Source organism: Panthera pardus, unplaced genomic scaffold (genome assembly GCF_024362965.1).
Source record: "Panthera pardus isolate Hobbes unplaced genomic scaffold, ASM2436296v1 HiC_scaffold_13, whole genome shotgun sequence".
NCBI classification, from domain to species: Eukaryota; Metazoa; Chordata; class Mammalia; order Carnivora; family Felidae; genus Panthera; species Panthera pardus.
In genome coordinates, this window is record NW_026526688.1 from 30,608,625 (window position 1) to 30,634,761 (window position 26,137).

General features: G+C 38.6%; 1 protein-coding gene across 19 annotated transcripts in view; it reads left to right on the plus strand.

Annotated features, from left to right (window-relative positions):
* The window catches only part of NRG1 (neuregulin 1), a 222,454-nt gene that overhangs the window by 145,567 nt on the left and 50,750 nt on the right, over nucleotides 1–26,137 (plus strand). The gene's annotated exons all lie outside the window — the stretch shown is intronic.

Sequence of the window (26,137 nt, forward strand, 5' to 3'; positions counted from 1 at the left end):
TAGAAAAGATGATCTGGATCATCAGCCTCGGAAAGGAGACAAGAGACACTACAAAGAATCGGTAATATCTACAATACATCATTGTTAGCAACATCTCAATGAGGAGTGAAACAAGATTATTCTGGCATCATCTGTGAGAATTTCAGACAAGCTATTTTAAGAGGAAAGTGGGCAGATAGATGATGGATGGAGGGATGAATAGATGCAGGGGTGGACGGAGGCAGAAGTGGGTATGCACATTGAAAGGTGTAATAGAGCACTATCGTCTGAAGTCAGTTGAAGTTATTCTGAAAGGAAAAAAGAACAAAGGAAAAACCGGAAGCCACATATGGGATTAGCAAAGCTGAGCATGAGCCTGGACACACTGTGAGGAGGAAGAGCTATTAAGGAGGTTGTCAAACTAGACAGATGATCCATTACTAGTGGAAGCCAAGAGGCTCAGAACCATTAGCCCCGATTGTAATCTTCTGAGTGCCTGGAGAGACCATCGCAATTCATCTAGGAATGGTTATTGCTTCTTACGTGACAGTCGTGAGGACCTCGCTAGGTCCGAACCACAAACTTTTCTGATGAAAGATGGAGCAAATTGCTAAATTTGAAATCATCCTTGCGATAGGCAGCCTGCAGCTCGGGGTACTCAGGAACACAAATTAGCCTTTTGTACAATAGCAGTAATTGTGCTGGACTTTCATGATCAAAACGTGTGCATGAAAGACCTTACTTTGAAAAGAATTCATTCCAAGTATTTTGGGGAGGAGGAGAGCTGGCATTGCTTTCAGAAATTGTATTTTTACATGATTTATGCTACCATTCTCCCTGATTCGTCTTGATCAGACATAGCGTAGTGAAGTATTCAAGGGCACAGGCTGAACACAAACTGCCTAGGTTTGGTATGTGCCTCTACTTCTTTATTGGCTATGTGGCCCCAGACAGTTGTAATGTTCGGAGGCCTCAGTTTCCTCATCCGTAAAATGGGGACAAAAATAGCACTTAAATCATAGAGTGGTAAAGTGTAGGTGAGTTATTACATGTAAAGCACTTTGACAGTATCTGGCACATAGCAAGCACCGCCCCCCAAAACAGAATCTTTCTCTATCTCCATCGCTTCCTTCTATTATTCTCTGAGCTACGTGTGAGCATGCGCTCGCTGTCGCATAGCTCGGGCCTGTGGGCAAAGATCCATAGGGAAGTGTCATAGCTGCAGCAGAAGAGGAGTGGGCGTCCCTAACATCCTGGCTAGATCTTACCAAGAAAATAGGAATTAGCTTTGACGGTATATAGAAGAGAAAACCATGAGACACAAAAACAAGGCATCAGGCTACTGATATTTTTAATGAAAGAAAAAGAAAAGAAAGGATTGTCATTAAAATACATCGAAAATTTACATCTCATGGGGCGCCTGGATGGCTCAGTTGGTTAAGTGTCTGACTTTGGCTCAGGTCATGATCTCACGGTTCAGTCCAGGCCCCGCATCGACCTCTCAGCTGTCAGTACAGAGCCTGCTTCAGATCCTCTGTCTCCCTCTCTCTCTCTCTCTACCCCCCTCCAACTTGTGCACGTGCTCTCTCTCTCTCTCTCTCCCTCTCTTTCTCTCTCTCTCTCAAAAAATAAAAAATTTAAAAAACAGACATTTTTTTAAAAAAGAAAATTTACAACTATGGGCTAAGATAGGTGGCCCTTCAGTATTCGTTATAATTTCCAAATATGTTGTGGCTTTTCACACCTACACCACTCACCCCATCTAGAAGGCTTTGCCCTACAACCAGTTTCCAATAATTAACATTATACCCATATTTCAAAGCATGGGATAAAACTGCCTTTATTCCCAGCTACAAGGATTTGCTAAAAGCTGCTTTTATAAAGATCTTAGTTTTTAATTTGCCTTACTTTTCTTATCAGACAATAAACTCTCTTAAGACATAAATCCTGTTATCATTACCACTTATTATTTTTAATCATCACCTGTGTGCCTCCCCCTGCCCAATCCTGACCCCGTGTGCAGTGAATGCACAAAAAAATGTTTGCTTTTGAACTATGGAATGAATCTCAAATCTATATAGGCAAGGAATTTCACTCCCTGGTAAAGCTCCCAGAAAATCTTTTTCCAAGCCCCAGAGGACCCCGTGTAATGAAGAGTGACAGCTTTTCAACAATGATTTCACTTACCTATGAAGTTATTAAAACAGTTGCTGCTTTAGATTGCTAATTAATAAAGATAAATAAATATTCTCTCCACTGTTGGGCCAGTTGGGTTCTCTGTGCATTCTTGTTCCTGTTTTTATTCTACTCCTGACCACAGTTTGTTGCTGGTTCATCTATTAGGCATTTGAAATGTTGAATTACTCGGCATCACATTTGTTCTTGTATTGTCTAGGCTCTAGTCAGCCTCCTGGGGTCGTCACACCATAATCTTAAACACAACATGTGCCTTGTGGCCCAGATGTTTTCCAAGAGCGAGTGCTGCAGCCAAGAAAAGCAAGATAGTATCTTGAATACCCAAAGGGATTGATAGGACTGAAAAAGCAACCGTCCAGCCAACTGTAGAGCTGTCCAAGAAAAAGTGAGCCTATTATTTGTATAGTTTGGAGTTTTTGTGATCAAACAGAATTTGAAACAATTTTTTGGATAAGATCTTGTGCTTCACAGGTTCTCATAATATCTGCTTCTCTAGCGTGGACTTGGGCACTTGGCAGTTTGTAGATAAAACTAGGATTCTAGGGACGTCAAGAAAACCAAAAACAGCAAAGAAGGGAGGAGTTCCTGGACTATGTATTGTTTCTCCATAAATGTGACATGATAAAAATTACCTTTCTTTGCAAATATTTGCAAGTAGCACAGAAACAAACAAAAAAACAACAACAAAGATTGCTTCTAGAAGGACACTTAGAAAATGGTAGCGGTGACTAATCTGTGCTTGTGGCTGTTTCTGTTTTTCCCCTCGTGAAGTTTGCCTTTTATAGTTTTGCAGTGAGCAGTGAGTGTTTTGTTTTGTTTTAAATAGCTACGTTATATCTTTTTGTAGTGAAGGCACCTTTTGGTTTATGTACCTGTTAACAAAGAAATGATGTGGTAAATGTTACATCATATTTTCATTTCATTATCTTCTTGACTGATTCTCATCTTTTTTCATAACTTTTAATACAGCTTATGGTCATGAGTATCAAACTTCAGGGAGTGTGTAATTTCACATACACATCATGATAATAGCCAATTTAGACTTAGTCCTACCTCTTGCCCCTGGAAATGTTTTGGCTTCTGTTCTCATCTTAATAACTTGAATTATATCATTATGTGGCTCACCTCGGGAAGAAGAACCAATAGGAAGCTGATTTGGTTCTGGGGTCTACCTAGGACTTAAGGTCTGTCTGAGGAAAAGTGGTCTGAGATATCAGTGCCCTTCCTGAGCCAAACTTTGATATGCCCTCAACTTTGAGATCCTGGAAGGAGTCCGACTCTAGTAAAGTTAGGTACTCACTGCTGACTTAGATCCAGGGGCTTTTCAAAATTCTTAAAGCATCTGTGTCCCTGTTTTCTCCAAGTGAAATCCTATTGTTTTGTTTCAAAACAATAAAGTCTGATTTCCTCTTGTTGAAGTAACTTTGGGACCATACGACCCCATAATTCCATTGGCCCCACGTTCCACTCACATTCTGCGGCAGCCTGTCACCCACACAGCACCATGGGAAAACGTCTGCTCCACACCAGCCAGACGGGCTTTTAACGTGGGACCACATCACCTGGCCATAGGTGCAGTGAGGACAATAGAGACCCAGACATCACGTTTGCCAAGTGCCCTTGCTGCATTCCCAGGAACATATGTGGCATTACTGTGGGACACTTAAGCCAATATTTTAGGCCCTGTTAGATTGTCATTAGACTCTAAAGTTCTGTGTGTAATAGTAATAGTGTGTAAAGACCCAGGGCTCCATAGGATTAAAATCAGCACCTGTAGATCTTGGGAAATGAACTCTGTGGGCATGTCAGGAAAGCAGAGGAGGACAGACAATGACTTTTTTTTTTTTTTAATGTCAATAGTAACCTTGAACAGACTGACCCTTTATCAGAGATCTTGATATTTAGGCTGAGGTGGCCATCCCCAAAGAATGAGTAATCTGAGGTGATTTTATTTTATCTTCTATTCCTAGAAGGAATAGGAGGAGTATCTAGCCACTATTGGAGGGGGATATCCTTACGAAAGTTACATAGAAATATAGGGATTTTGGTGTTCTGTATCTCAGCCTCTGTCTCTGTGGGTTAGCCATTCATTGAGTGTAAACCCCTCTATCCCGCAAGAAAAGGCCATCTGCAACCTTCATTTTCATGTAAGTTAAAAGGTGAAATGCACATTCACTCCATCATAACATGCAGCCTTGTGCTCCATGCCATTTCCTCTACTGATAACAGCCCCCAAAACATACCTGTTTGCCCAGGACAGGATTGATCCAACTTGCACTAGACGCGCTGTCTAAGAACAGAACCTGAAGATGACCTGAAGAAAAGAGAATCCCAGGTGCAACCACCATTTTCTTTATATCCTAGTGAATGAAGATATTAGTATGACATGCGGAGCAGCTCTTAAAGGGTGTTTATGTACTTTTGTTTCAACTGATCAAAACTTTGGAAAAGGGTAGCTTTTTAAGTAGCAAGATTCTGCAAAAGTTAAATATAGGAAGAAGAGCAAAGAAGTTGTGGGAATTGTTGGTGTGACTCATTTATAAATTTGTGTTTTCTTCCTACTAATTAGGGAGTTGCATTCAACTCTGGTGTAAAGAGATACTTTAGTGGTACCCTTCTTTGAGCTTTTTATATTAATGGTTGAGCTGAAGAAAAAAATGATAGTGATTTTATCACATCGTCATCTTCATAGCTAGCAGCGACTGCCTTTATTGAACACCCACTGTATACATAGCACTGTTCTAATCAAAGACAGGCAAATAAATAAACCTTTGAGGTCTCTTCTTCCTTCTTTATTTCCATAACTTAATTTGCTTCCAAAACCCACTCTAATATGCACAATGACTTTAAGTATATTCCAAATCTAATCAGGTAATTTTTTTTTTTTAAGTGTTCTCGGGACGAGGTCAGCACTACCTCTTACATACACACACACTATGAGAATTTAGCACAGTTGGCTGCTGGCAACAGACACTAAGATTTATTCTGTGTAGCTATTTCCTAGCCTGCTGGATGCCAGCCAGTTGCCTAATGGATCATGAGTGAGTCAGTTTCATTCAGCCTCTTAGCAAAGTCAATTTGTCCAGCAGCACACGATTTTCTGTCGTGTAGGGTCTTTGCCTGGCACTACTGTGACAAGTTCAGTCTGTGTCTGCATCCCTAGATTCCAGCTGGGCTTTGGCACCAGAAGGCTGGTCTAGAGAATGAAAGTCCTCTTCTAAGGAGGAAAAATGGTGTAATGAAACTTCCTGGAGAAATTAGTCAGGCCTACCTGTATTCAAAAGCGGATCACAAAAATATCCATAGGTGAGGATATGTGCTTAAGATTTGCATGTGCAGTGAACAACATCATTTGCCTTTTGATGACTTCAGGCCCAATCACTCTATTTCAAGTTGCAGAAAAATCATGAAAACAGGGTCCCCCTGGAAGGGACTGAATACCATTTGCTAATAACCCTGAGTCATAGCCCCGTGTTGAAGGTCAGTGTGGCCCCTTTTTATTTTTTTTTTTAAATTTTTTTTAATGTGTATTTATTTTTGAGAGAGAAAGAGAGGCAGAGTGTGAGTGGGGGAGGGGCAGAGAGAGGGAGACACAGAATCCGAAGCAGGCTCCAGGCTCCGAGCTGTCAGCACAGAGCCTGACGCGGGGCTCGAACTCACAAGCTGTGAGATCATGACCTGAGCCGATGTCGGACGCTTAACCAACTGAGCCACCCAGGTGCCCCAGTGTGGCCCATTTTAAGGAACTCTGCCTGGTGAATGGGACAAGGGACTGATCCCAGGCAGGGGTTAAGATAAGCGCATCTTCCCTACTCCCACGGCCCCCAAATCACCATGTATGAAATTTCTCTCTCATGGGCCATTTCACCAACATGTCTGAGTCCAGTTGCATACCTGAAAGGAAGAGATCACCACACGTGTCAGGGTTTTAAAATACGAGCAAATTACCTCTTTGTGGAAGAGAACCCTATCACCACATGCTTCTAGGGGTAGCTGTCTTGATTTGTTTTGAATGCCCAAGATGTCATGTTTTTTCTTAAGGAAGATATTGGGGTGCCTCTGCTGTTTGCAGGAACATACAATCCTAGAAGAGATAACAAAGCTACATTATGCAAAAAGGTTGTTGCTCGAGCTAATGGCTCCAAGGACAGCCTAACTTGTCTTCTCCATGGGGCAGACATTTTAAAGTGAATACTTTAGTTTTCAAAGAATTCCCATTCCTAAAGTGGCGTAGCCGGCCCTGGCATTGCAAATAGAAGAAAAAAATAAAAAAGAAAAAAAGAAAAAAATAGCATGCATGGCATGCTTTTCCTTTCCAGCCAGCAGCGTCTACTTCAGAAATCGTTAGATGCAAGGTGCTAGGCGTAAAATGACTGCAAAATTCGGATTCCCCTTGGAGAAAATGCGGTGTAATGTACACACTACTTTGTTCGTTCTGTTCTATTCGATGCTATAACATCAAAATCTAGAGAGCCATTGTGAAATGAGGAGAGATGCTCTCCTGGACAAGAAAGGCTTTGGTTTCCATTATGCATCCCTTATATTTGTTAAAAGTATGTAGAAGAAAGCTTAGCTGCATCAACTCTCTAATTTTGAAGAATTAGAGCAGACCACTCTCCTCTTTGATTCATTTTTCAATAATTGTACGTAATGATGCGTACCTCATGCTCGTCTCTTTTCCCCTTGTCTTTTGTTTCTTCCCGTCCGGCCTGAGGAGCCAGCTTTTGGCTTCATCTGTGTTCTCTTAGCTGTTACGCATCAATGTGTTATGCAGCACATTCTACCAGGTAGAGCCTTTCGCTAAGGTTCTGAGGGTTGTAACTTAATCTTCCATTCTGCGTTTCGCCCCCAGAATCTATGCAGTCAAAACTCACATTTTCAAGCTATATATCCCATATTATATCCAACACTTGCTCGTATCAATTATTATCATAATTTGAGATTCTAGATTGCAGATGTTCATCCTAAGACTTTGCCAATATTCTCAGGTCTGTTGGGTTGAGGTTTTTTTTGGTTTTTGTTTTTTTTTTCCTTTCCCACAGATGAGTGTTCCAATTGAAGTGTGTTTTCTTTTCAAGACTCTTCGATATGTAACTGTTCTGACATTTCCGAGATTGTAGTATTCCTAATATTTAGTCTCATGAGGTGCTTCATTTTTAAAAGTACTCTTTTTATTGTGTTTCTTTCCTGCTGACCCATCGTTGCACTAGATCAGTTCCTTATTTTTCTTTTGAGCATGACTAATAATAATAAAGTCTGAGCTCCGGTCTCAGATTCCAGATTTTAATTGTATAAAGCAACTATGAAGACCCACACTGACAAGATGCTGAGCCTAAATGAAATTAGGTCATGTCTCCGAGAAATCATCCTGCGAATCAAGCGGAATGTGTGGGTGTGTGCACATGTGGGAGAGAGAGAGAATGTACTCGCACATAGCCCACAGCCTGAGACGCTAATAATATTTCCTCAGACTGCAACCACTCAGTGCCCGTGTGGTGAAATGAAAAGAGCTTTGGGGCGTATCTAGTATTTACGTGACAGACGGGGACCCGAGAGCCTAGATGGAATACGTGATTTGCCTGAGATCCCACAGCACAGTCAACCCAGGTCTCTCAGTATGCTGCCGGCCCAGCCCTCTGTGCTTTAAGCCATCTCTGAATGGGGCCTGGAGGGCTGCCTGACAGTCAGGTGCTTCACAACTACTGGTGGTACAACAGGGGAGGGCAGGTGATGTTTTAGCCTGTCGATCTCGAGATTCTAAAATTTACCAGCAAGGTTGTGAACCCAAGGGTTGCTAAACAAACCTGGAGAACATCCGTGTATCATCATCGCAGTTTTACGGGAAAGCATAGAAATGAATAAAAAGCAAAGTAATGGCACCTTCTGTACCAGGGAAATAGAAACATCACAGAGCAGTCGGGAAAGAGTTGATTATAGGCAAAATGTTCCCTGTGGGACTGAAAAACAGGATTGTGAAAATTTGAAGCTGGGCGATGAGATGTTCAACTGTGATGTTAGGTGATAGCCCTATGGGCATGGCCCACGTGGGTCTCTAGATTCAGTAACGTGATCAAAAGCACCACTCCTTTTTGCTAATATGATTAGGTGCCATCTATTAAAAATCAGATGCTTGCAAATGGGAGCATCTAAATAACTGGAGGAAGCAACATATTGTGTAGCCATCGTTATCAAAGAATAATATCCAAATAAGGATATGATCAAACGACTCGCAACAGTCCCAAGAGCAAAGCAAAGGAATGTCCACAGTATTTTAAGCCAGCGTCTGGATGCTAAAAATCAGTCCGACTAGTCGAAAGTGACCGCAAAATTAGATGATTTTGACCCAAAAGAATGCCTTAGCCTCCTTTCCAAGACCGTTTGCCAGCTTTCCATTTCTGTGTTTCCCCTCTGCACCCCCGGCCTCAGGTGGAAATGAAGATGTTTTTCCGTTTGTTTTGTTTTGAAGACAGAACTTTATGTCACTGAACTGTGATGTGAAGGAAGGAAACTCTTGCCTTCAATATCAGCAATCTCGGGGAGACGGGGAAAATGAAAAGACTATTCATGTCTGAGAAAAGCTTTCCCAAGAGTTGGATCATATTAGATAATGTCATGATCCTCTTCACTTTCAAAGTTCCTTAATTACCTTAGAGAGGGAGAAATCTACATTTCTTTTTCCTTAGTGGAAAACAAGAGCACAGTGCTCTCGAGTTGAAAGCCCTCCTCAATTTCTCAAGTTGCCTTTCATTGACACTGTAGTTCCTCCATCGACAGTAACCTCTGGCTGCTCCACATGTTGAAGACCACGAGATCCTTGAAAATTATCAGCATGTCAGAAATATCGATTCTTTTAAGCAGCCTCAAAATGCTTCCTGCTTTTTTACCCATATTTGGTTTTTAAAATTTTTTTACACAAATTCATTGAAGATGGGAGGTAGTAAAGGCTCGTGCGTCTTTCCCAAGAACCGTAACGTGCAATGTAATTAATCTTTAAAGATTGTTGCATGTGTCTGAGTTGCATACTTGATGTAGGTTAATAGAGTGGAAGTTCTGTAAATTGTCGGATAGGGTGAATGTTGTCTGCAATTCCACCTGTAGAACCGACTTCATTGCTCCATTGAACATTAGCGCGGAAAGAACAAGTTCTTCATAGAGGTGGATTGAGAAAAATTGAAGTAGGCTAAGCTAGAGGCAGTCTGTTCTGCTGAAGAATTACTAGGGACACCAGAGGAGATGGTCCTGGACTGGTCAACCCTCTGAGCTTTGCCCTGCCTGTAATTTTCATCACGGATAATTCAGAGAACTCTCAATTTAATTAAATGTTTCCTTCATCATATCCAAAGTTCACTGTTTATTCTTGGCTTGAGCAAATCAGGAGACTGCTTTGTGCCTAGTACTTACCTCTATGTAAGAGCCTGAAAAATTTATTTTTCTTATTGGCTGGTATGATGATATTGAACTACCTTCAAGTGTCAAAACTCTTTCCTGGGGCTGATGTGGTTCTCTGGGATAAATGCACACTGCAGTAGAATTTCAACTCAGTTGCGTGACTCCCCGAGAAAGAGGGGTGGGAGGATTAAATGTGGAGCTGAAAAGATACCTATCTCCAACCTATATCTGTACGAGCTGGAACCAGTTAGCATATAGCACTAGGAGACCAATCAAAAGACATGGCAATCAGAGTAAAACTGCATTACAAAAATAAATTTCAAAGGCTTATATGATTTTCATAAATCAGAGAAGTATGGCTCTCTTAACTTTTTATGGCATCTGAATTACGGCCTAGGCTTATGAAGAATCAGAAAAACAAATTTCAGTGCTATCAATGATTCCTCAGTATAATATGGAACAATCCATTAGACATCAATGTGCTGAAGAGGTAACAGCCATTTTCAATGAGTAAACATAAGTAAAGCACATAGAGTAAAATTGCTTTTTTTATATAGCATTCAGGGAACAGCTGGAAAATGGAAGATGCGTAGAAGGAGTGCAACATCAAGAAATACATATCGGTGATTCAACTGTAGGAAAAGTTCATTACAGAAGAGTTATGAGGGCAGACAGGATTTTCTAGCTGTCGGGGAGCTGCATGGCAATGTGCCCACACACCAGCAAGGGCATTATAAGCCATAAGCACATCCCAAAGGTGTTAAAGTGGCAGCCATATCTGTCTCTGATTGCACTGGAGAGAAAACCCAGATGGTTGAAAGTCTTCAGAAATAAGAGCCCATAAAAGACCCCTGAGCACATAACAAGTGATAATGACAAAATAAAGGCCTCGGAAAGGTCAGCTGGAAACCTGGGTAAGGAAGCAAAGGCCCCCACCTCAGCTGAGCTCAGGATGGCCTTTGCGAGAAGACTGGTTGGCATCGTCTGTGGCTTACTGCACTTTACCAAAGCTCGTCTCAGAGTTTCTAGTCTGTCTTTTTTGGACATGGAGGTGAGGTGATTGAAAAACAACAGCAACAGCCCATATAACTGATACGTGGGTCTGACTTTTCACATAATATTAAAATCTTAGGGCCAGGAGTCATTTCCAGAGGGCATTGAGCCTAATCATGGCCTTCAGACAGGACTTCATTAAACCAAGGAAATATAGTATCTGCCTCATCTCTTCACAAATAAGGCACTAGTCTTCCTGGAAAATAATTCTACATTTGCCGTTATAAATGCTTCCAGTGATAAAGACCCTAAAGCTAACCCACAGTTATTTTGCCAAGTATATTTCGGTGTCGTAAATAAATGATACATGTTCTCTCTATTCCATTTGGATTTGGATTTGGATTTGGATGACCACTTTATACGAGTGCATTTATCCTATGATTAATTGGTTTGAAACTATATGAGTGATTTTGCATGGATAAAACTGCCAGGCAAATGTAACTTTGCCTTTAATTAAGAAATCATTAAAAATGAAAGTTGTCTACTTCCTCCTGTTCTGTAGTTGACAGTGATTGAGGGGCTTGGTGTGCCCGTGGTGGCACAAAAATGGAATCTGTAAATTGGAGCAGTTGTCAGACCCAGATTCTGATTAGTTAAACAGCTTGCCTGGGTTAGTGATTAATGCAGTTGTAAGGGATGAAATCTGCTTTCCCAGAGAAGTCAGAAGAGAACCTTTAATGGATTAGAGTTATGTGATAGTTGTCCAGTTATATGGATCATCTTTGAACTTAGATTTGGATGTAATTTAATATTGAGACTTGAAAAAATAGTGGGAAGATGACTTTGTAAAAGAACAAAATTTTCTGGTTTTTGTTTTTGTTTTTATGTCACTGTCTAAATGTGATTAGTGTAGGTTTTGAGATTATTCTTTTAGCATTTCTTGTCTTTTGTTGTCTGGAGCCGTCATTTCTCCGGAGATGTGCTAATATTCAGAATGGCTCAACTTTTGCTCTCATGTCAATATGTAAGTCTTTGCTCAGTAATATAGGGGTTTGGGTTATCAACAGGACAAAGAAGTATTTAAGACAATATTCAAACGCATAAGCCTCTTCTAAGGATTTAGTAATTCAAGCGATTGAAAAAAACTTTTTTTCCAAACAATTTTATTGTGATACAAGTCACATTGCCATAAAAATCACCTCTTTACAATTCATTATTTTTAGTATCATTTCACAAAGTTGTGCAACCCATCACCACTGTCTAATCCCAGAATATTTCATCACCCCAGGACAAATCTCCTAGCCGTCAGCAGCCCCTCCTCATTTCCTCTTCCCCACACCCCCCAGCCACGCAAGTCATTTTCGAAGCAGGTGTTCTGATTAAAATGCTACATCTGTCTTTTGTGTTAGTAGCTGTTAAAAATGTTAGGAATTGCAACAATTGATTTCACATATATAGGTATGGGTAAATTATTAGAATTGTTTTCATTCTTAATGAAATGAAGTAATAAACAATGAAATATTTCAACATGTACAATTGGTGAAATCATTTTGGCAATACTTTGAATGAAATGAAAACTAACATGAATACTTTTATCTAACTCAAAATGGACACGAATAGAAAGTCAAATTATCTAGGTGGGTGAAGGATAAATTCTATTAAAGAAATAAATTAATTGCCTTCTCACTAGTATATAAACCTCTTCTATAAACTGTATATAATCACATTAATAGAAGTTAGATCAGAATTACCTTTTAGAAAATCTGCATCCCTTTTTAATTTTTTAACAACGGCTTCCTTCTTACCACAACTACAATAAAGCTTTATTCTGTTAATTGGTACCTTGAGTTAATCCTGCATATCAGCTAAAAGAATTGAGTTAAACTGTAGGTCTGTGAACAGACGTTGTGACAAGTTACTTGATAAGGGACCTAAGAGTACAAAGGGAACATGCAATTCATGTAAGTAAATATACTACACACATTTTATGTTTTTTCAGTTTTTATTTAAGTTCCAGTTTGCTAACATGGGGAGTAATATTAGTTTCTGCTGTACAATGCACCGACTCCACATTTCCCTACAACACCCCGTGCTCATCACCACAAGACTACACACATTTTAAATAATAAACACCACGCTCATGCGGGACTCTGCATGTTCTTATCCCGTCTCCTCCTCCAGCCCATGCCTACCCTGTAGACCCTTGCCACACTGCCTGTTTTCACTTAGAGATGGCCGTGCCCCTTCTTGCCTTTGGATGTTCAAACAAGTCCTCTGCTCTGAAAATCTAAAACCCATCCTCCCACCTCCCACCCCACCCCTGGCCCTTTGCTTACCTACTTAGCTTCTCCTTCAAATCCCACCTCCATGGGAAGCCTTTTCAGTTTTGCACGTGAAATCAGGTCCCCATTCGTGTTCTCAGAGCACCCCGATTTTTGTAACGTTTGTGATCCTATACTAATCTTCTCTATTTTCCAAGATGGAAGAAAGACTAAGAGGCACTGGTTTAATTTTCTTTTTTTAATATTTTATTTTATTTCTGAGAGAGAGACAGAGTGCGAGTGGGAGAGGGGCAGAGAGAGAGACAGACAGACAGACAGACAGACAGAATCCAAGGCAGGCTCCATGCTCCAAGCTGCCAGCACAGAGCCCAACGTGGGGCTCAAACCCAGGGACCGCAAGATCATGACCTGACCCGAAGTTGGATGCCCAACCGACTGAGCCACCCAGGCACCCCAGGAGGCACTGGTTTAATTGTGCAACACAACATGCACACACATACTCACTGTGTGTGTATACTGATGATCCAATATCTTTTTTTAATTTAATCTAATCTTTTAAAGTAAGCTCTATACCCAATGTGAACAACCCCAAGATTCAGGATTGCGGGCTCTACCAACTAAGCCCACCAGGCACCCCTACTCAATATCTTTTTAGAAAATCTAAACTTTGGACCTTCCACTAAGTCAGACCTCACTTCCTTTTAAGAATTCAGAATTTTTTTTTTTCCCACACATCAGTGTTGTGAGATTCATTCCGTGTGTTTAGAACAAGATGCAAGAATGCCAGGAATGATATCTTGTCATAATTAGCCAGCTTTCACTATTAAAATCTCCAGCATCTGTCTCTCAGAAAAATGACAGTTCAGTGGTAGAGTGGCACCAACGTGATTTAAAAATACTAATTTTTTTGGTCTTCTAGTTGAGTGTGAATTTTTCAAAGGGTTTTACATCTCACTAAATCCCTGATTTCTCACTTAATTAAAACTGTCAACTAAAGAGCACGTGTTTAACTAAAAGATGATTCCCTTCGCTAACATGGACAAAAAAATTGACAAAAATTATAGATATTTCGGGGCCCCTGGGTGGCTCAGTCGGTTGGGCGTCCAACTTCGGCTCAGGTCATGACTCATGGTCCATGAGTTCGAGTCCCGCATCAGGCTCTGGGCTGACAGCTCAGAGCCTGGAGCCTGTTTTGGATTCTGTGTCTCCCTCTCTGTCTGACCCTCCCCTGCTCATGCTCTGTCTCTCTCTGTCTCAAAAATAAATAAATGTTAAAAAAAAATTATAGGTAATTTATCAGCTGTTTTCTGGCTCATTTCTATATTTTTGCCCTGCTACCTTCTGTGAAGGACTTAAGGTATCCTAATTCGTCTACATTTGTTTGCTCGAACAAAAAGAAAATATGAATGCTGTGCCTTGATAGAGGAGGGACCCGCTTGAATTGAAACTCTCCCAAGTGAATTTTAAAAGTCCATAAACTGACATGGGATCCCGAGATCATGAGATCACATAAGTGACATTTCCTTGAGATTTCATCACAAAATAAATCAAAGTGCTAGAAATTGTATTTTCTCTTTGCCCAGAAATCAAGTATGTTCCTAGGCTGACTCATTGGTAAGAGTGATTTCTTATCTTTGAGACAACTTGCACACCTAATATCAAAAATAGAAAACCTTTGAATTACTTTTCCTGTGGTAGGAATAAAAGTAACTTACAACAACAAAAAACCAATAAGAAATGGATGTTTAAGGAAAATATGTCCCGAGTGCTCTTTTTAAGGCATTGATCAGATACTGCCTGCATCTAAAAAACAACTCTAGTTCATCACCATCACTTATTTCTCTCAGGAAGCTTATGAGAAAACATGTGGACTTCTGAAAAGCATGTCATTCTAAGTTCACATGTGCCTACCGATCATACCTGTATTCGTACATGGATGAAAATCAAGTGATCCTGTTCAAACAAACAGCAACTTGTATCCGGGCATTTGTGTTGGTAGAGATAAGCTTTCAAAGGAGAATGGATGCGTGGATGTTATGAATTACTGTGAATTTTCACTTGCAAAATTATCAGCCAGCTCTTGGAACTTGAGGAAAGGAGGAATCAAGAAAAGGAGGTGGACTCAAAAGTGCAATTTGGCAGGTACCTGAGTGGCTCAGTCAGTTAATCGTACGACTCTTGATTTCGGCTCAGGTCATGATCTCCCTGTTCTTGAGTTTGAGCCCCGTGTCTGCTCTGTGCTGAAGAGCCTGCTTGGGATTCTCTCTCTCCCACTCTCTCTGTCCCTCCCCTAGTTGCACACGAGCTCGCTGTCTCTCTCTCTCTCAAAATAAATAAACATTTAAGAAAAAAGTGAAGAAAAGTACAATTTTGCTTGATTTTGATGACGATTACCTTAAAGAAATCAATAACTGGATAGTATCTAATTATATTTTCTATTTGTTTACAGAAATATTTTTCTATTTTAATTTCCTAAGTAATGGTATGTATCTCTAAGGATGGGAGGGAGTTTGGAGATAATGTTGGAGACATTCCCCACCTCTTTAGCCTTCTTGTCTGGCCCGGAAGCCCTTGGAGGGCTCTGAGCCAGTTGGAGCCTGAACAGGACCGTATGGAGCAGGGAGGGGATTGCTCTGACCCCTTTGGGAGTCTTCAGGTTTTCTCATCTCCTCAGTTTTAGAGCGGGGCTGAACATTATAATAAATGCTATTAGTTTTGAAACATCCTTTCATCTGTTTGACTTCTCAAATGATCTGGCCCTTTGATCTCTTTGGTCTCATGATATGTAGAACTGTCCCGTTTCAGATTTTTAAAATGTTTATTCTTTTCACAACTATTTGGTGTGGGATGGAATGCTTTATTTGTAACTTATGTGCAAATTTATATAGAATTATTATGATTCCTAGACTTTTCTAGTGGGATCTGAGACAGCAAATCGGAAGTTTGAAAATCAGTAACAGGATCAAATAAAATTAGTCTGTTTCCTCCCCAATAACCATAAGTCATAAAAAAAAAAAAAACAGTTCTGCTTATAAAGGCACGTGCAAAGTCAACTTCTTGGTTTAGTATTCTTCATTGTATGTGTGATACCAGTCTCAAAAAAAAAAAAAATGGGAAGGGACATGAAGGGGAAGAAAACTCAATTTTTCATCAGCTGAATATCAGTTGTTTATCTATAAAATAACAGTAATTTTCTTGGAATAAGAAAAAGAATGTTTCCTACCACATGAACACATAGAAGCAAATCTTATGACTTAGACATAAATGACTATATTGTACTACTTTTTCTTCTACCTGTTTTTCTTCTAAAGTAGTTTCTTCCAGGACTTTGGAGACGGATAGGGACTCAAGTTGGAACCAGTTCTGAATGCATTTTTTTTTCTTTTGGTAAATCGATGGGTAAAGAAATATAATTTATTTTCTTCTGGTCAGTCTGTTCACCAGGAGGAAAATATAGAAATGAAAATCTGTTCTTATACATAAAACATGGCTTTTGAAAAAATAGTAATAAGTCAAGCTGTTTTAAAAATTTGGAACCCAAACAGGAAAATTTTGCTAAATATTTGGAATAAAGGTATTTACACAATTTAGTTTATGCTCTGTTCTTTCATTTGAGGGTCTTTAAAGACCCTTAATGGCTCAACACCCATTATTTTCATTGAGGTAGTGTTATAACACATTCAGCACATGTCAAGAAGTGACGCCTTCTCTAAGGACATGCTAGACCCTCACAGTAGTGACTTCTGGTAAGGATGGTTTTATTGTCCTCACCCCTGTGACTCCTTTGCACGTGCTGATTGTGGTACCCTGGTTAATTTCAGATACCATCAGCGAAAATGGAATATGCTGAACAAGCACTTACAAACTAATGGCTCTTTATAGAACAGAGCTTTGGCCCTTCAGTAACAAAGAATGATTCAGAGGAAATGAGTTAATTGAACAAATTGCCAGTTGCCCACCAGCCCTCCTAGCAGAAGGATGATATATGCAAGGTGCACTAAAAAGAATGTTTTCCTCATCTTTTTTTCTCCCCATTCTCCATCTCCCATTACCCTCTGGGGAGACAGTAAAGGTGGAGGGTGGAGAGCATAGTAAATAGAAAGTGTGACTGGTGAATGTTTATAGTGATTTTTTAAAGCTGGATTAAATCAATTTAGAGGTAAATCTTCAAAATGATCATTTCTTTTTTTCAAGGGTCTATAATCTCGGTATCTTCATTTGAGGAGCAGTGATACTATCAGGCTTGCCTTCTAAAGGTTTACTAAGTTGTATAAGTAGCTTTGCAGGAGATGCAATGAAAGAATTTTTGTGTAATGGACTAGAAGATTCATCTATATGTCACATTTACAACATTAGAAACAAGTAGTCTCATATTTTATGATGAGACAGCCGCAGAGCAGCCCCACAAAGGGGTGGTTCAACATCTGTATTAGAAGGCAAGGTTTTATTTCCCCAGGCCCAAAGCAGTTTAGATTTGAGAGCAATGTTGCCTGCATTTCTGCACAATCAATCTGATTATTCCCCGCTCTATTTTGCCACTACTGTTACAAAATTAGTGGAATATGTTCAAGTATTTCTGCTTGAAAAACATCACTGAAATACAGTGCTCTTGTCAAGTCATAGTACAAACAAGCTCATGTTTATCATTTACAGGCAGGTTTTATTGGTCCTGGAGCATTTAGTCACTCCAACCCCTGTTCATCTACTGATGGCCAATAAAAGCTATAGGAAGTCTCATCAATGAAATTAGTAATCTGTGGGGACAGAGATGCATTAATGCCTGTCATTCTAGATTTGTGATCTTTGGGATATGCTTTTTATGACCATTGAAAATATTGGCTTGCCTTAATAAAATGTAATGTTGTTTCTGTTGTTAAATATATCTTAAAATGTGAACACAAAAATACTCTTTGATAGCCAAATGAAGTTTTTTAATTTAATAAAGTATAGCTTTTGGGAATAGCAATCAGTGTGTGATAAGTGGCCACATATTTCAACTAGTTTCTGCTACACTTGCCAAAAACTGCTAAAATGCAAATTTTTTGCTTTAGAGATTTATGGAAGTGAAAACATGCAAAGAACTTTAGGTATTTTTCCACTTTGTAATGGGATCTCCTTCTTGGTCTCTCTTTATTGCCTGTCTCAATGTGCACCTGTTACAAATTGAAGAATTAGAACCAGGATGTCTGAGATTAAGATTAATATGTATCATTTTGTAGGCTGTAAAATCTTGTCGGATCTTGCTTAAATGTGAAAATTGTTGAGTTTAACCCAAACCACCGGCATCACCAATATGTTGTTTAATTCTCTCCTTCATATCATAGAACCTCAAGTTGGAAGAAATCTTGAATGGTTCCAACGCCAGCCCTACCCACCTTGCAATGAGTCCCAACTGTCAACTGGTCTGTGCTTTCTTCAGACCCAAGAAAATGTCCAACCTACCAAAGCTTACCCATTTTATCATTATTTAGCTCCACCAATTTTTTTCATATATTCAGCTGAAAATTGCTGTTCCTATCGCAGCCAGTCTCTGCCCCCTTAAATATGTAAACATTCCATACATGCACCTTTGATATATTTGAAGACACCCTTTCTCTGGATTCTTCTGCAACAAACACCAATGTCATCTACCTTTTCAATATGGTAAAATTTGGGTCTCTTCACCAAGCAGATTTCTGGACACTGAACAAGTTCCATTTTTCCAACGTTCTTTCTACTCTGTTCTGGCAAGATGATTTCTTATTATGACTGAGTCAGCGGCATGCATGGTGGCTAAGTGAAATAGGGATGTTCTACGTCTTCCGGGCCTCCACTTCAGGGAGCCTGCTAGGAGTATTGGCAGCATATAGTTTGAAAGTTGCCCATGCATCTCTTCACCTTCTCCCCTTTAATTAACCCGCAGTACTCAGGAATTGTCATCTACCTGTGGCGTTCGCGCTGCGAACAGAGCAGTTCTGTTGCAAATTCAGCCTACTTTGGGGACACCGGATGTGTTTTCACCTCCACAGTGTAGTGAGACCTGTACACGCGGAATATCGTTGAAAACCTGAATCTAAGGTTTTGTGCAGTACCTATCCCTGGACTGCGATGAGCTCAGAAGCAAACCTTTCTGTTGGCAATTTTATTAACTCCTAAGGTATTATTGTCTTTGGACTTGACTCTTGAGACTATTGGTGCAGAAGAAGGAAGCAAGGGAGTGTGGGAGAGGAGTGGGGGGTCGATTTTGTTAGCTTGAAGGAAGTTTTAATTTGAAAGTTTCCTCTACCCTCTTTGGTAGCAGAAATGGAGTGGAAATTCCTAAGGTACAGCAACAATATAGTGGTGTAGTTGTCATCTTTTTGCCAACTGGAAAAAACCAGTTTTAGGACTGAATGAAAAAATTACAGCCCTGTGGTTTGTTTTTATGACTGTGTGTGTGTGTGTGTGTGTGTGATTGTACATCCTCTCCGTTAAAAAAAAAAAAAAGCTTAAAATGTCATATATTGTTAGAGTTGTCTGATAAATTACAGGATGCCCAATTAAATTTTAACTTCTGATAAACAATGCGTAATTTGTTAAAGTAGGTCCCAAATAGTGCATCAGGCATACTTACATTAAAAATGAGTCATTATAGGAAATGCAAATTTATTTGGGTATCCTATATTTCTGTTCACTAAATCCAACACTGTTCTTTCAGGTGAGGCAGGACAGCTAGTGAATCTTGATCTAGTAACTGAACTGTATCCCTCCTCCTAGAGAAGGAAACTGATCCCTGCCTTTGAAGATTATCTTTTAACTTTTAAGAAGTGAGGGGTATATTGATTCTTAAAAGGCAGGAACCCCCTCCCTTCTTGTTTAACCCACCCTGATGGGAGCCTGGGGCAAACAGAGAGGCCAGCATCTAGGATTCTCCTTGCCTAGGGGCTGTGGCTAGGTCAGAGAGAGGGTTTTACAAAGTGGTCAGAGTGGAAGGAACCTGAGGGTCAAGGAAAATAAGTAGGAGTGTGGTCCAAGCCAGGAATATTACATTTATCATTTAAGACAAAGGTTTAGTCATAGGCTATAAATTAGAGAAAAGGAACCTGAACATGTATGGGATGGGAAGTATGACAGAAGAATGGCCTGATTTTAAGGCACAGGGGTGGAGTAGACATCCATGGATGTAAAGGATATAAATCAAGTTAAGAGGAATTTTCTTGCAGAGAGATGATTTAGCAAAATGAAGTAAATTGTACTGGTAAAAGTGATCCAGACCAAGATTTGGAAACTATACCAGCTTCACCAATAATAAATCTGTGTCTCTAATGAGTCTAAACTGATACCAGGGTAGAAAGACCAAAGGTTTGTGACTGTCAAGAAGAAGCTCATCTTAGATGAAAACTTTTGCCAAAGATTCTTAGATGTGAACTGTGTTTATAAATAGATCCACATGTAGGCATACATGTATTTGAATATTTTATCTTTCCACCACTAGATAAATGGAATTGGTAAGGATATGAGTAGACAAACAGGAAGAAAACATAGAACCATCTTATTTTATCTGAGACACTGGTGATATGCTACCGAGCAAATCAAATGGAATCATTTTGGCACAGTGTCTGGGAAGAGACTTCTATGCGATGGCCAATTTGCTTTTTTTTTTTAGTTAAACTTGAAAATTAATTATCTTTAAGTGTGTGAGTATGTATAGATGTGGCTGTGTATGTCATTTTCCAAGATTATAAAATTACAAAGTAACAATTTATTTTATGGAAAATTTGGCCAACATTTTCACTTGGGAATGTTAGCCTTCAGTTATGACAAACACTGGAGGTCCTCAAAAAGATTCAAAAAATTCCTTTGGGGTAGTCCATGAACCCTGGAGATTGAAATTGTAAGGAAGGGTTGGTGGTTTTCTTTTAGAATTTTCTCAGATAACATTTCAGCAAATGTAAGTCTTGTATAATTTGATTTAGTTGGTCATTAAAACTCATAGTCAAAATTAATCCTGTAGAACAGAATTTCAACAGAAGAAAGCTTTAGAAATGAATCTTTTTTGTTTCTTTGCAGATAAATGTTATTTAATTATTATCAAAATTAACATAATTTCAATTATTTGTTAGGTTTACAAAGTCCTATTGTGAAAACAATTTCTTTCTTTTATTCTAATGATATTTGAAAATTCTAAAAAAATAAAAAGCAATGCCATTTAAAGGAAAAGGTTTTTTTGGATAATTGGATGCAATGCTTATTCATCATTTGATAAATGGTATTTTTAATTCAGTTAATTAGAGTAATTTATAACCAATTATTACATACAGCAGACTTGTCATTCCATTTCTATAAAATAAACATATGCATTGATATATTTGTATTGGTAAGTAGTATTAGTAACGAAATATTACCTAAAATAAGTAATAATAACATCCTAGGCTAAGAAAATTGTAGAAACTTAAGAGCCAGGTCCTCTTTCTGTTTGTTTGTTTTTTTAATTTTTTAAGTTTATGTATTTATTTTTGAAAGAGAGAATGGGGGGGGGGGGGTGGGCAGAGAAAGAAGGAGAGAGAGAATCCCAAGCAGGCTCCACACTGCCAGCATGGAGCCCAACGTGGGGCTTGAACCCACGAACCACAAGATCATGACCTGAGCCGAAACCAAGAGTCGGACCCTAACCGACTGAGCTACTCAGACGCCCTGAACCAGGGTGTCTTTCTAATCTTTTTTCATAATCTTAAGAGAAGGATGGGAGAAGCAAAAGTCATATATAGCAAAGTGCTTCCTCAAAATTGTTTTCACAGCAATTCAGAAGAGAATGAAAAAAATTAATCAGAGATTGTTTCAATCAAATTTATTGTGAAATAAATTGCTACCTTTGTGTAGGCAATAATGCATATTTATATTTCATGGCCAACAGTATTTAGAATTATGTCACTGGATTTCTGTACTAAATATTAAAATAATTCAACTTTGAATTTTCCGTTAAAAATTATATTATAAAAACGATTTAGGTACAACCCCCTGGTATTTTGAAGCTATGTACTTCAAAACAAACAAACACATTAATTAAAAATACGTCTGCAAGGTGCATGGTATTTGTGTTGTGTTTCTTTTAGAAGGAATGTGATTTTTGTTAAAATAAGTTGTTGCTGCAGCTGCCTTTCAGAAAATGAGGATTCTATATTAAATAATGCTTAACAGCAAGAATATCTAAGATTATTAATATTTTTTTCTCTCAGTAAAAAGGAAAATGCTGGAGATTCTCTTCCTCTCCACCCCTCTTCCCACCACTAACTTCTAAAATTATAGGTACAAAGTAGTTTTTAAGCTGGAGAAGGCACCATTTTTTAAGTTTTTTTAAGTTTTTTAAAAAATTTCGTTGTACTTAACCTACAGTGTTATGTTAGTTTCAAGCGTACAATATAGTGACTCAGCAGTTTTATATATATCTCTGCCCATGATGGTAAGTGTACTCTTAGGGATCCCCTTCACCTATCTCATCCATCCTCCCATCCCCCTCCCCTCTGGTAGGGGGAGTTTGTTTGTTCTCTGCAATTAAGAGTCTCTCTTTTGGTTAGTCTCTTTTTGTTTGTTTGTTTGTTTTGTTTCTTAAATTCCACATATGAGTGAAATCATACGGTATTTGTCTTTTTCTGACTGACTTCGCTCCCTTAGCATTGTAGTCTCCAGATCCATCCGTGCTGTTGCAAATGGCAAGGTTTCATTCTTTTGTATGGCTAAGTAATATTTCATTGTGTATATTCCACATTTTCTATATCCATTATCTATCATTGGACACTGGGGCTGCTTCCATAATTTGGCTATTGTAAATAATTCTGCAATAAAGATAGGGATCCATTTATCTTTTCGAATTCGTGTGTTTTTATCCTTTGGGTTGATACCCAGCAGTGGAATTACTGGGTCATAGGGTAGTTCTATTTTTAATTTTTTGAGGAACCTCCATACTGTTTTTCACAGTGGCTGTACCAGTTTGCATTCTCACCAACAGTGCACAAGGGTTCCTTTTTCTCCACATCCTAACCAACATTTGATTCTTATGTTTTTGATTTTAGCCATTCTGACAGGTGTGAGGTGATACTTCATTGTGGTTTTGATTCGCATTTCCCTGATTATAAATGATGTTGAGCATCTTTTCATGCATCTCTTGGCTGTCTCTATGTCTTCTTTGGAGAGATGTCTGTTCATGTCTTCTCTGTGGGAGCACCTTTTAAATTAAATATTCTTTCATGATCATAGGTAATCTGTACAACATAGTGACGTTATTTGTAATCAACTCCAAAAGGTTAAATCACCTGTGTTATACCGAAAAAAAACCCCTCCTAAATAAGTTTCATTTCTTAATTTATATTATTTTATCATATTGTGATCTGCTATAATTTTGAAGGTATTTTAAATGTTCTCATATTTGTTTCTAATATGGTTAACACAGATTATTGAGAAAGGCCTTTGAAACAAAGTAAGTAAAAATAATGAATAGAAGGAAATTCCATCTCTAATGGAATCATGATATTGAGTATTCTGAATTATAGAAGTTAAAGATCTTGTAGAGTCAGACCTCATATCAGAAATTATTTTTTTTGTAATGTTTATTTATTTATTTTGAGAGGGAGAAAGAGCGCGTGCACACACACATGCTAGTGGGGGAGGGGCAGAGAGAGAGAGAGAGAGAGAGAGAGAGAGAGAACGAATCTTTAGCAGGCTCCACGCTCAGTGCAGAGCCAGATGCGGGACTCGATCTCACAACCCTCAGATCATGACCTGAGCCAAAATCAAGAGTAGGATGCCTAACTGAGCCACCCACATGCCCCAATATCAAGAATTCTTAAATGGAGATCTATGGGATAACTATGAATTGGCTTCAGAGGAGGGGTCTATGAAACCCCAGAATTGTATGCCAATTTTTTTTATCTTCACACGTAAACAAAAATCCATAGCAGTCCCCAGATTCTGAAAGGAGTCTGTGGCCCTCAAAATAATAAGAACCACCATTTAAAATACTCAAAATACTTTAAAATAAATAAATAAAATACTCAAAGTACGTGAATGGTGTGTTGGAGACACAGGGACTTGAGATCTGATTTTGAATCTTAACTACAGTTTTTTATCTGTGGGAGCTTGGCAAACTCCTTTACTCTCCTGTGACTTTACTTTCTAAATAGGAGAATACAGAATTTACAGGTTCTTCTGAGAACTTTATGAGGTCATGTGTAGTTTTTCCCTGGCATGTTAAAGTCACTCAGTAATTGTTATTTCCTTTCCCTCCATGTCTTTCCTCCGAGATGATAGAAATAGTGAGCGGAAGCCACTAAGTGTTAACATGAAGCTTTAATCTCTGTTGCCTGTTATCACACGTGGGTATATCCAACCTTGCATATAGGAGTCACTTCTTTACAGCAGCTTTCAGTTGTGCATTTTTATAATGGAAAGCAACCACATTAACTGCAGTATGGTCCAGGTGACATTTGACACCTGCATGTTTTTTTTTTTTAATAAAGTCATTTAATTTAGTTGCTTTTTCTTTTTATTGTGGAGGAAAACATAGGAATGTTAAGTATTCAGTATGCCGAAGCTTCCCTTTCTGCCCTCAGAGCTTTTTTCAAGGACGCCAAACACTCTTCCTAATTACTTTTTATTGATTTCTTGACATTTCTGCTCAACATTGACTGCTTATTTTTAGGAAACAAAGGATGCTAAGCTAAAAATGTTGATGGCGCATTTGAAAGTACAAAGTTCAATATCTGAGTCATGTCTCTTACACGCTTTTGAAAAACTATATACCGGCTTTGTTATGTGCCTCAGTTGTCTTATCGCACTGCTGAGAGAAATAGAAAATTCTGTGATTCTCAGAAGTCTTCCAAAGCTTGAATTTATTTTGAACAAATCTGTGACTTACCCTCCAATATTTCAGGTTAAAAATAAGTAAGTAAAGGCAGTCAACTGAATAAAAACTAGTAAAAAGAAAAAAATCTACTGAAATACTAAACAGAGAAGAGGCTAATGAAAATTAAGCATCTCAACTCTGTATTATACATTCTGATTCCAATTTTGCAGTCATATGCCATTAATTAGATGAACCTTTAATTATGTCTGCTACTGTCTAATTTGTAGCATTAGTTTTGTTAGGGATGGGTATGTTAAACAAGTCTGAGTAGATCTTTATATGTAACCTAACCAAAAGGAAGCTGTCCTACATTAGCTTATTAGAATAGTCCATTTCTGTATGAGCTGCTCATTTAAAATATTTGATTGTCACGACTTTCGACTGGGCATGCTACCACAGGACCCATTTTTAAAACCTTCTTGTAGGTGATTTATATGTTATGTGAAAATGAGGTTAAAGACAAATTAGCAGTCAACAAAATAAGCCTAATTTCAAATGTCACCGGAGATTATTTTTCAATATATATAACTTATCTGCTTCTCTTCTAGATACACCTTTTTTTTCTTTCCTCCCTATTTGCTGAGTACAATCAGCTTTTAAATGATCTAGTGGTATTAATATTGCATCGAGATCAATCACAGATCCTATGCAAATATTAAATATTGTACAGGCATCATTACTAAATTTAGCATTTCATTTGGAATAGTTCCTGCTGCCATAACTCCCCAATGATGTGTATAACTCAGCATATTTATATTTGTATGTGCATTTCTAATATGTATGTGCGTAGTTTCTCTTACTTTAGCTTCATAAAGAAATAAATGAGGTCGTTTTTTCTAATTTTGAAATTATTATTAAATGAAAAGTAAATCATTTTCCTAAAAATAATTTTGAGAGGGCACCTGGATGGCTCAGTTGGGAGAGCATCTGACTCTTGATCTCAGGGTCATAAGTTTGAGCCCCATGTTGGGTATAGAGATTACTTAAATAAAACTTTAAAAATAATAATAATAATTTTGAAAAGGAAGACAAGGATAAATTGAATGGAGGTTAAATAGAATCCATTACAGCACTGCAGTATTGTGGCACAAAATTGAATTTCTTTTTTTTTTTTTAAGATTTTATTTTAAAGTAATCTCTGTACCCAACATGGGGCTCGAACTTACAATCAATCCCAAGATCAAGGGTCATATGTTCTACTAACTGAGGCAGCCAAACACCCCACAAAACTGAATTTCTGATAACCTTCCAAATTTACATTAAACTGTTAAAAAAATTTTTTTTAAACATTTATTTATTGTTGAGAGACAGAGTATGAGCAGGGGAGGGCAGAGAGAGGGAGACACAGAATCTGAAACAGGCTCCAGGCTCTGAGCTGTCAGCACAGAACCTGACATGGGACTCAAACCCACGAACCATGAGGTCATGACCTGAGCCGAAG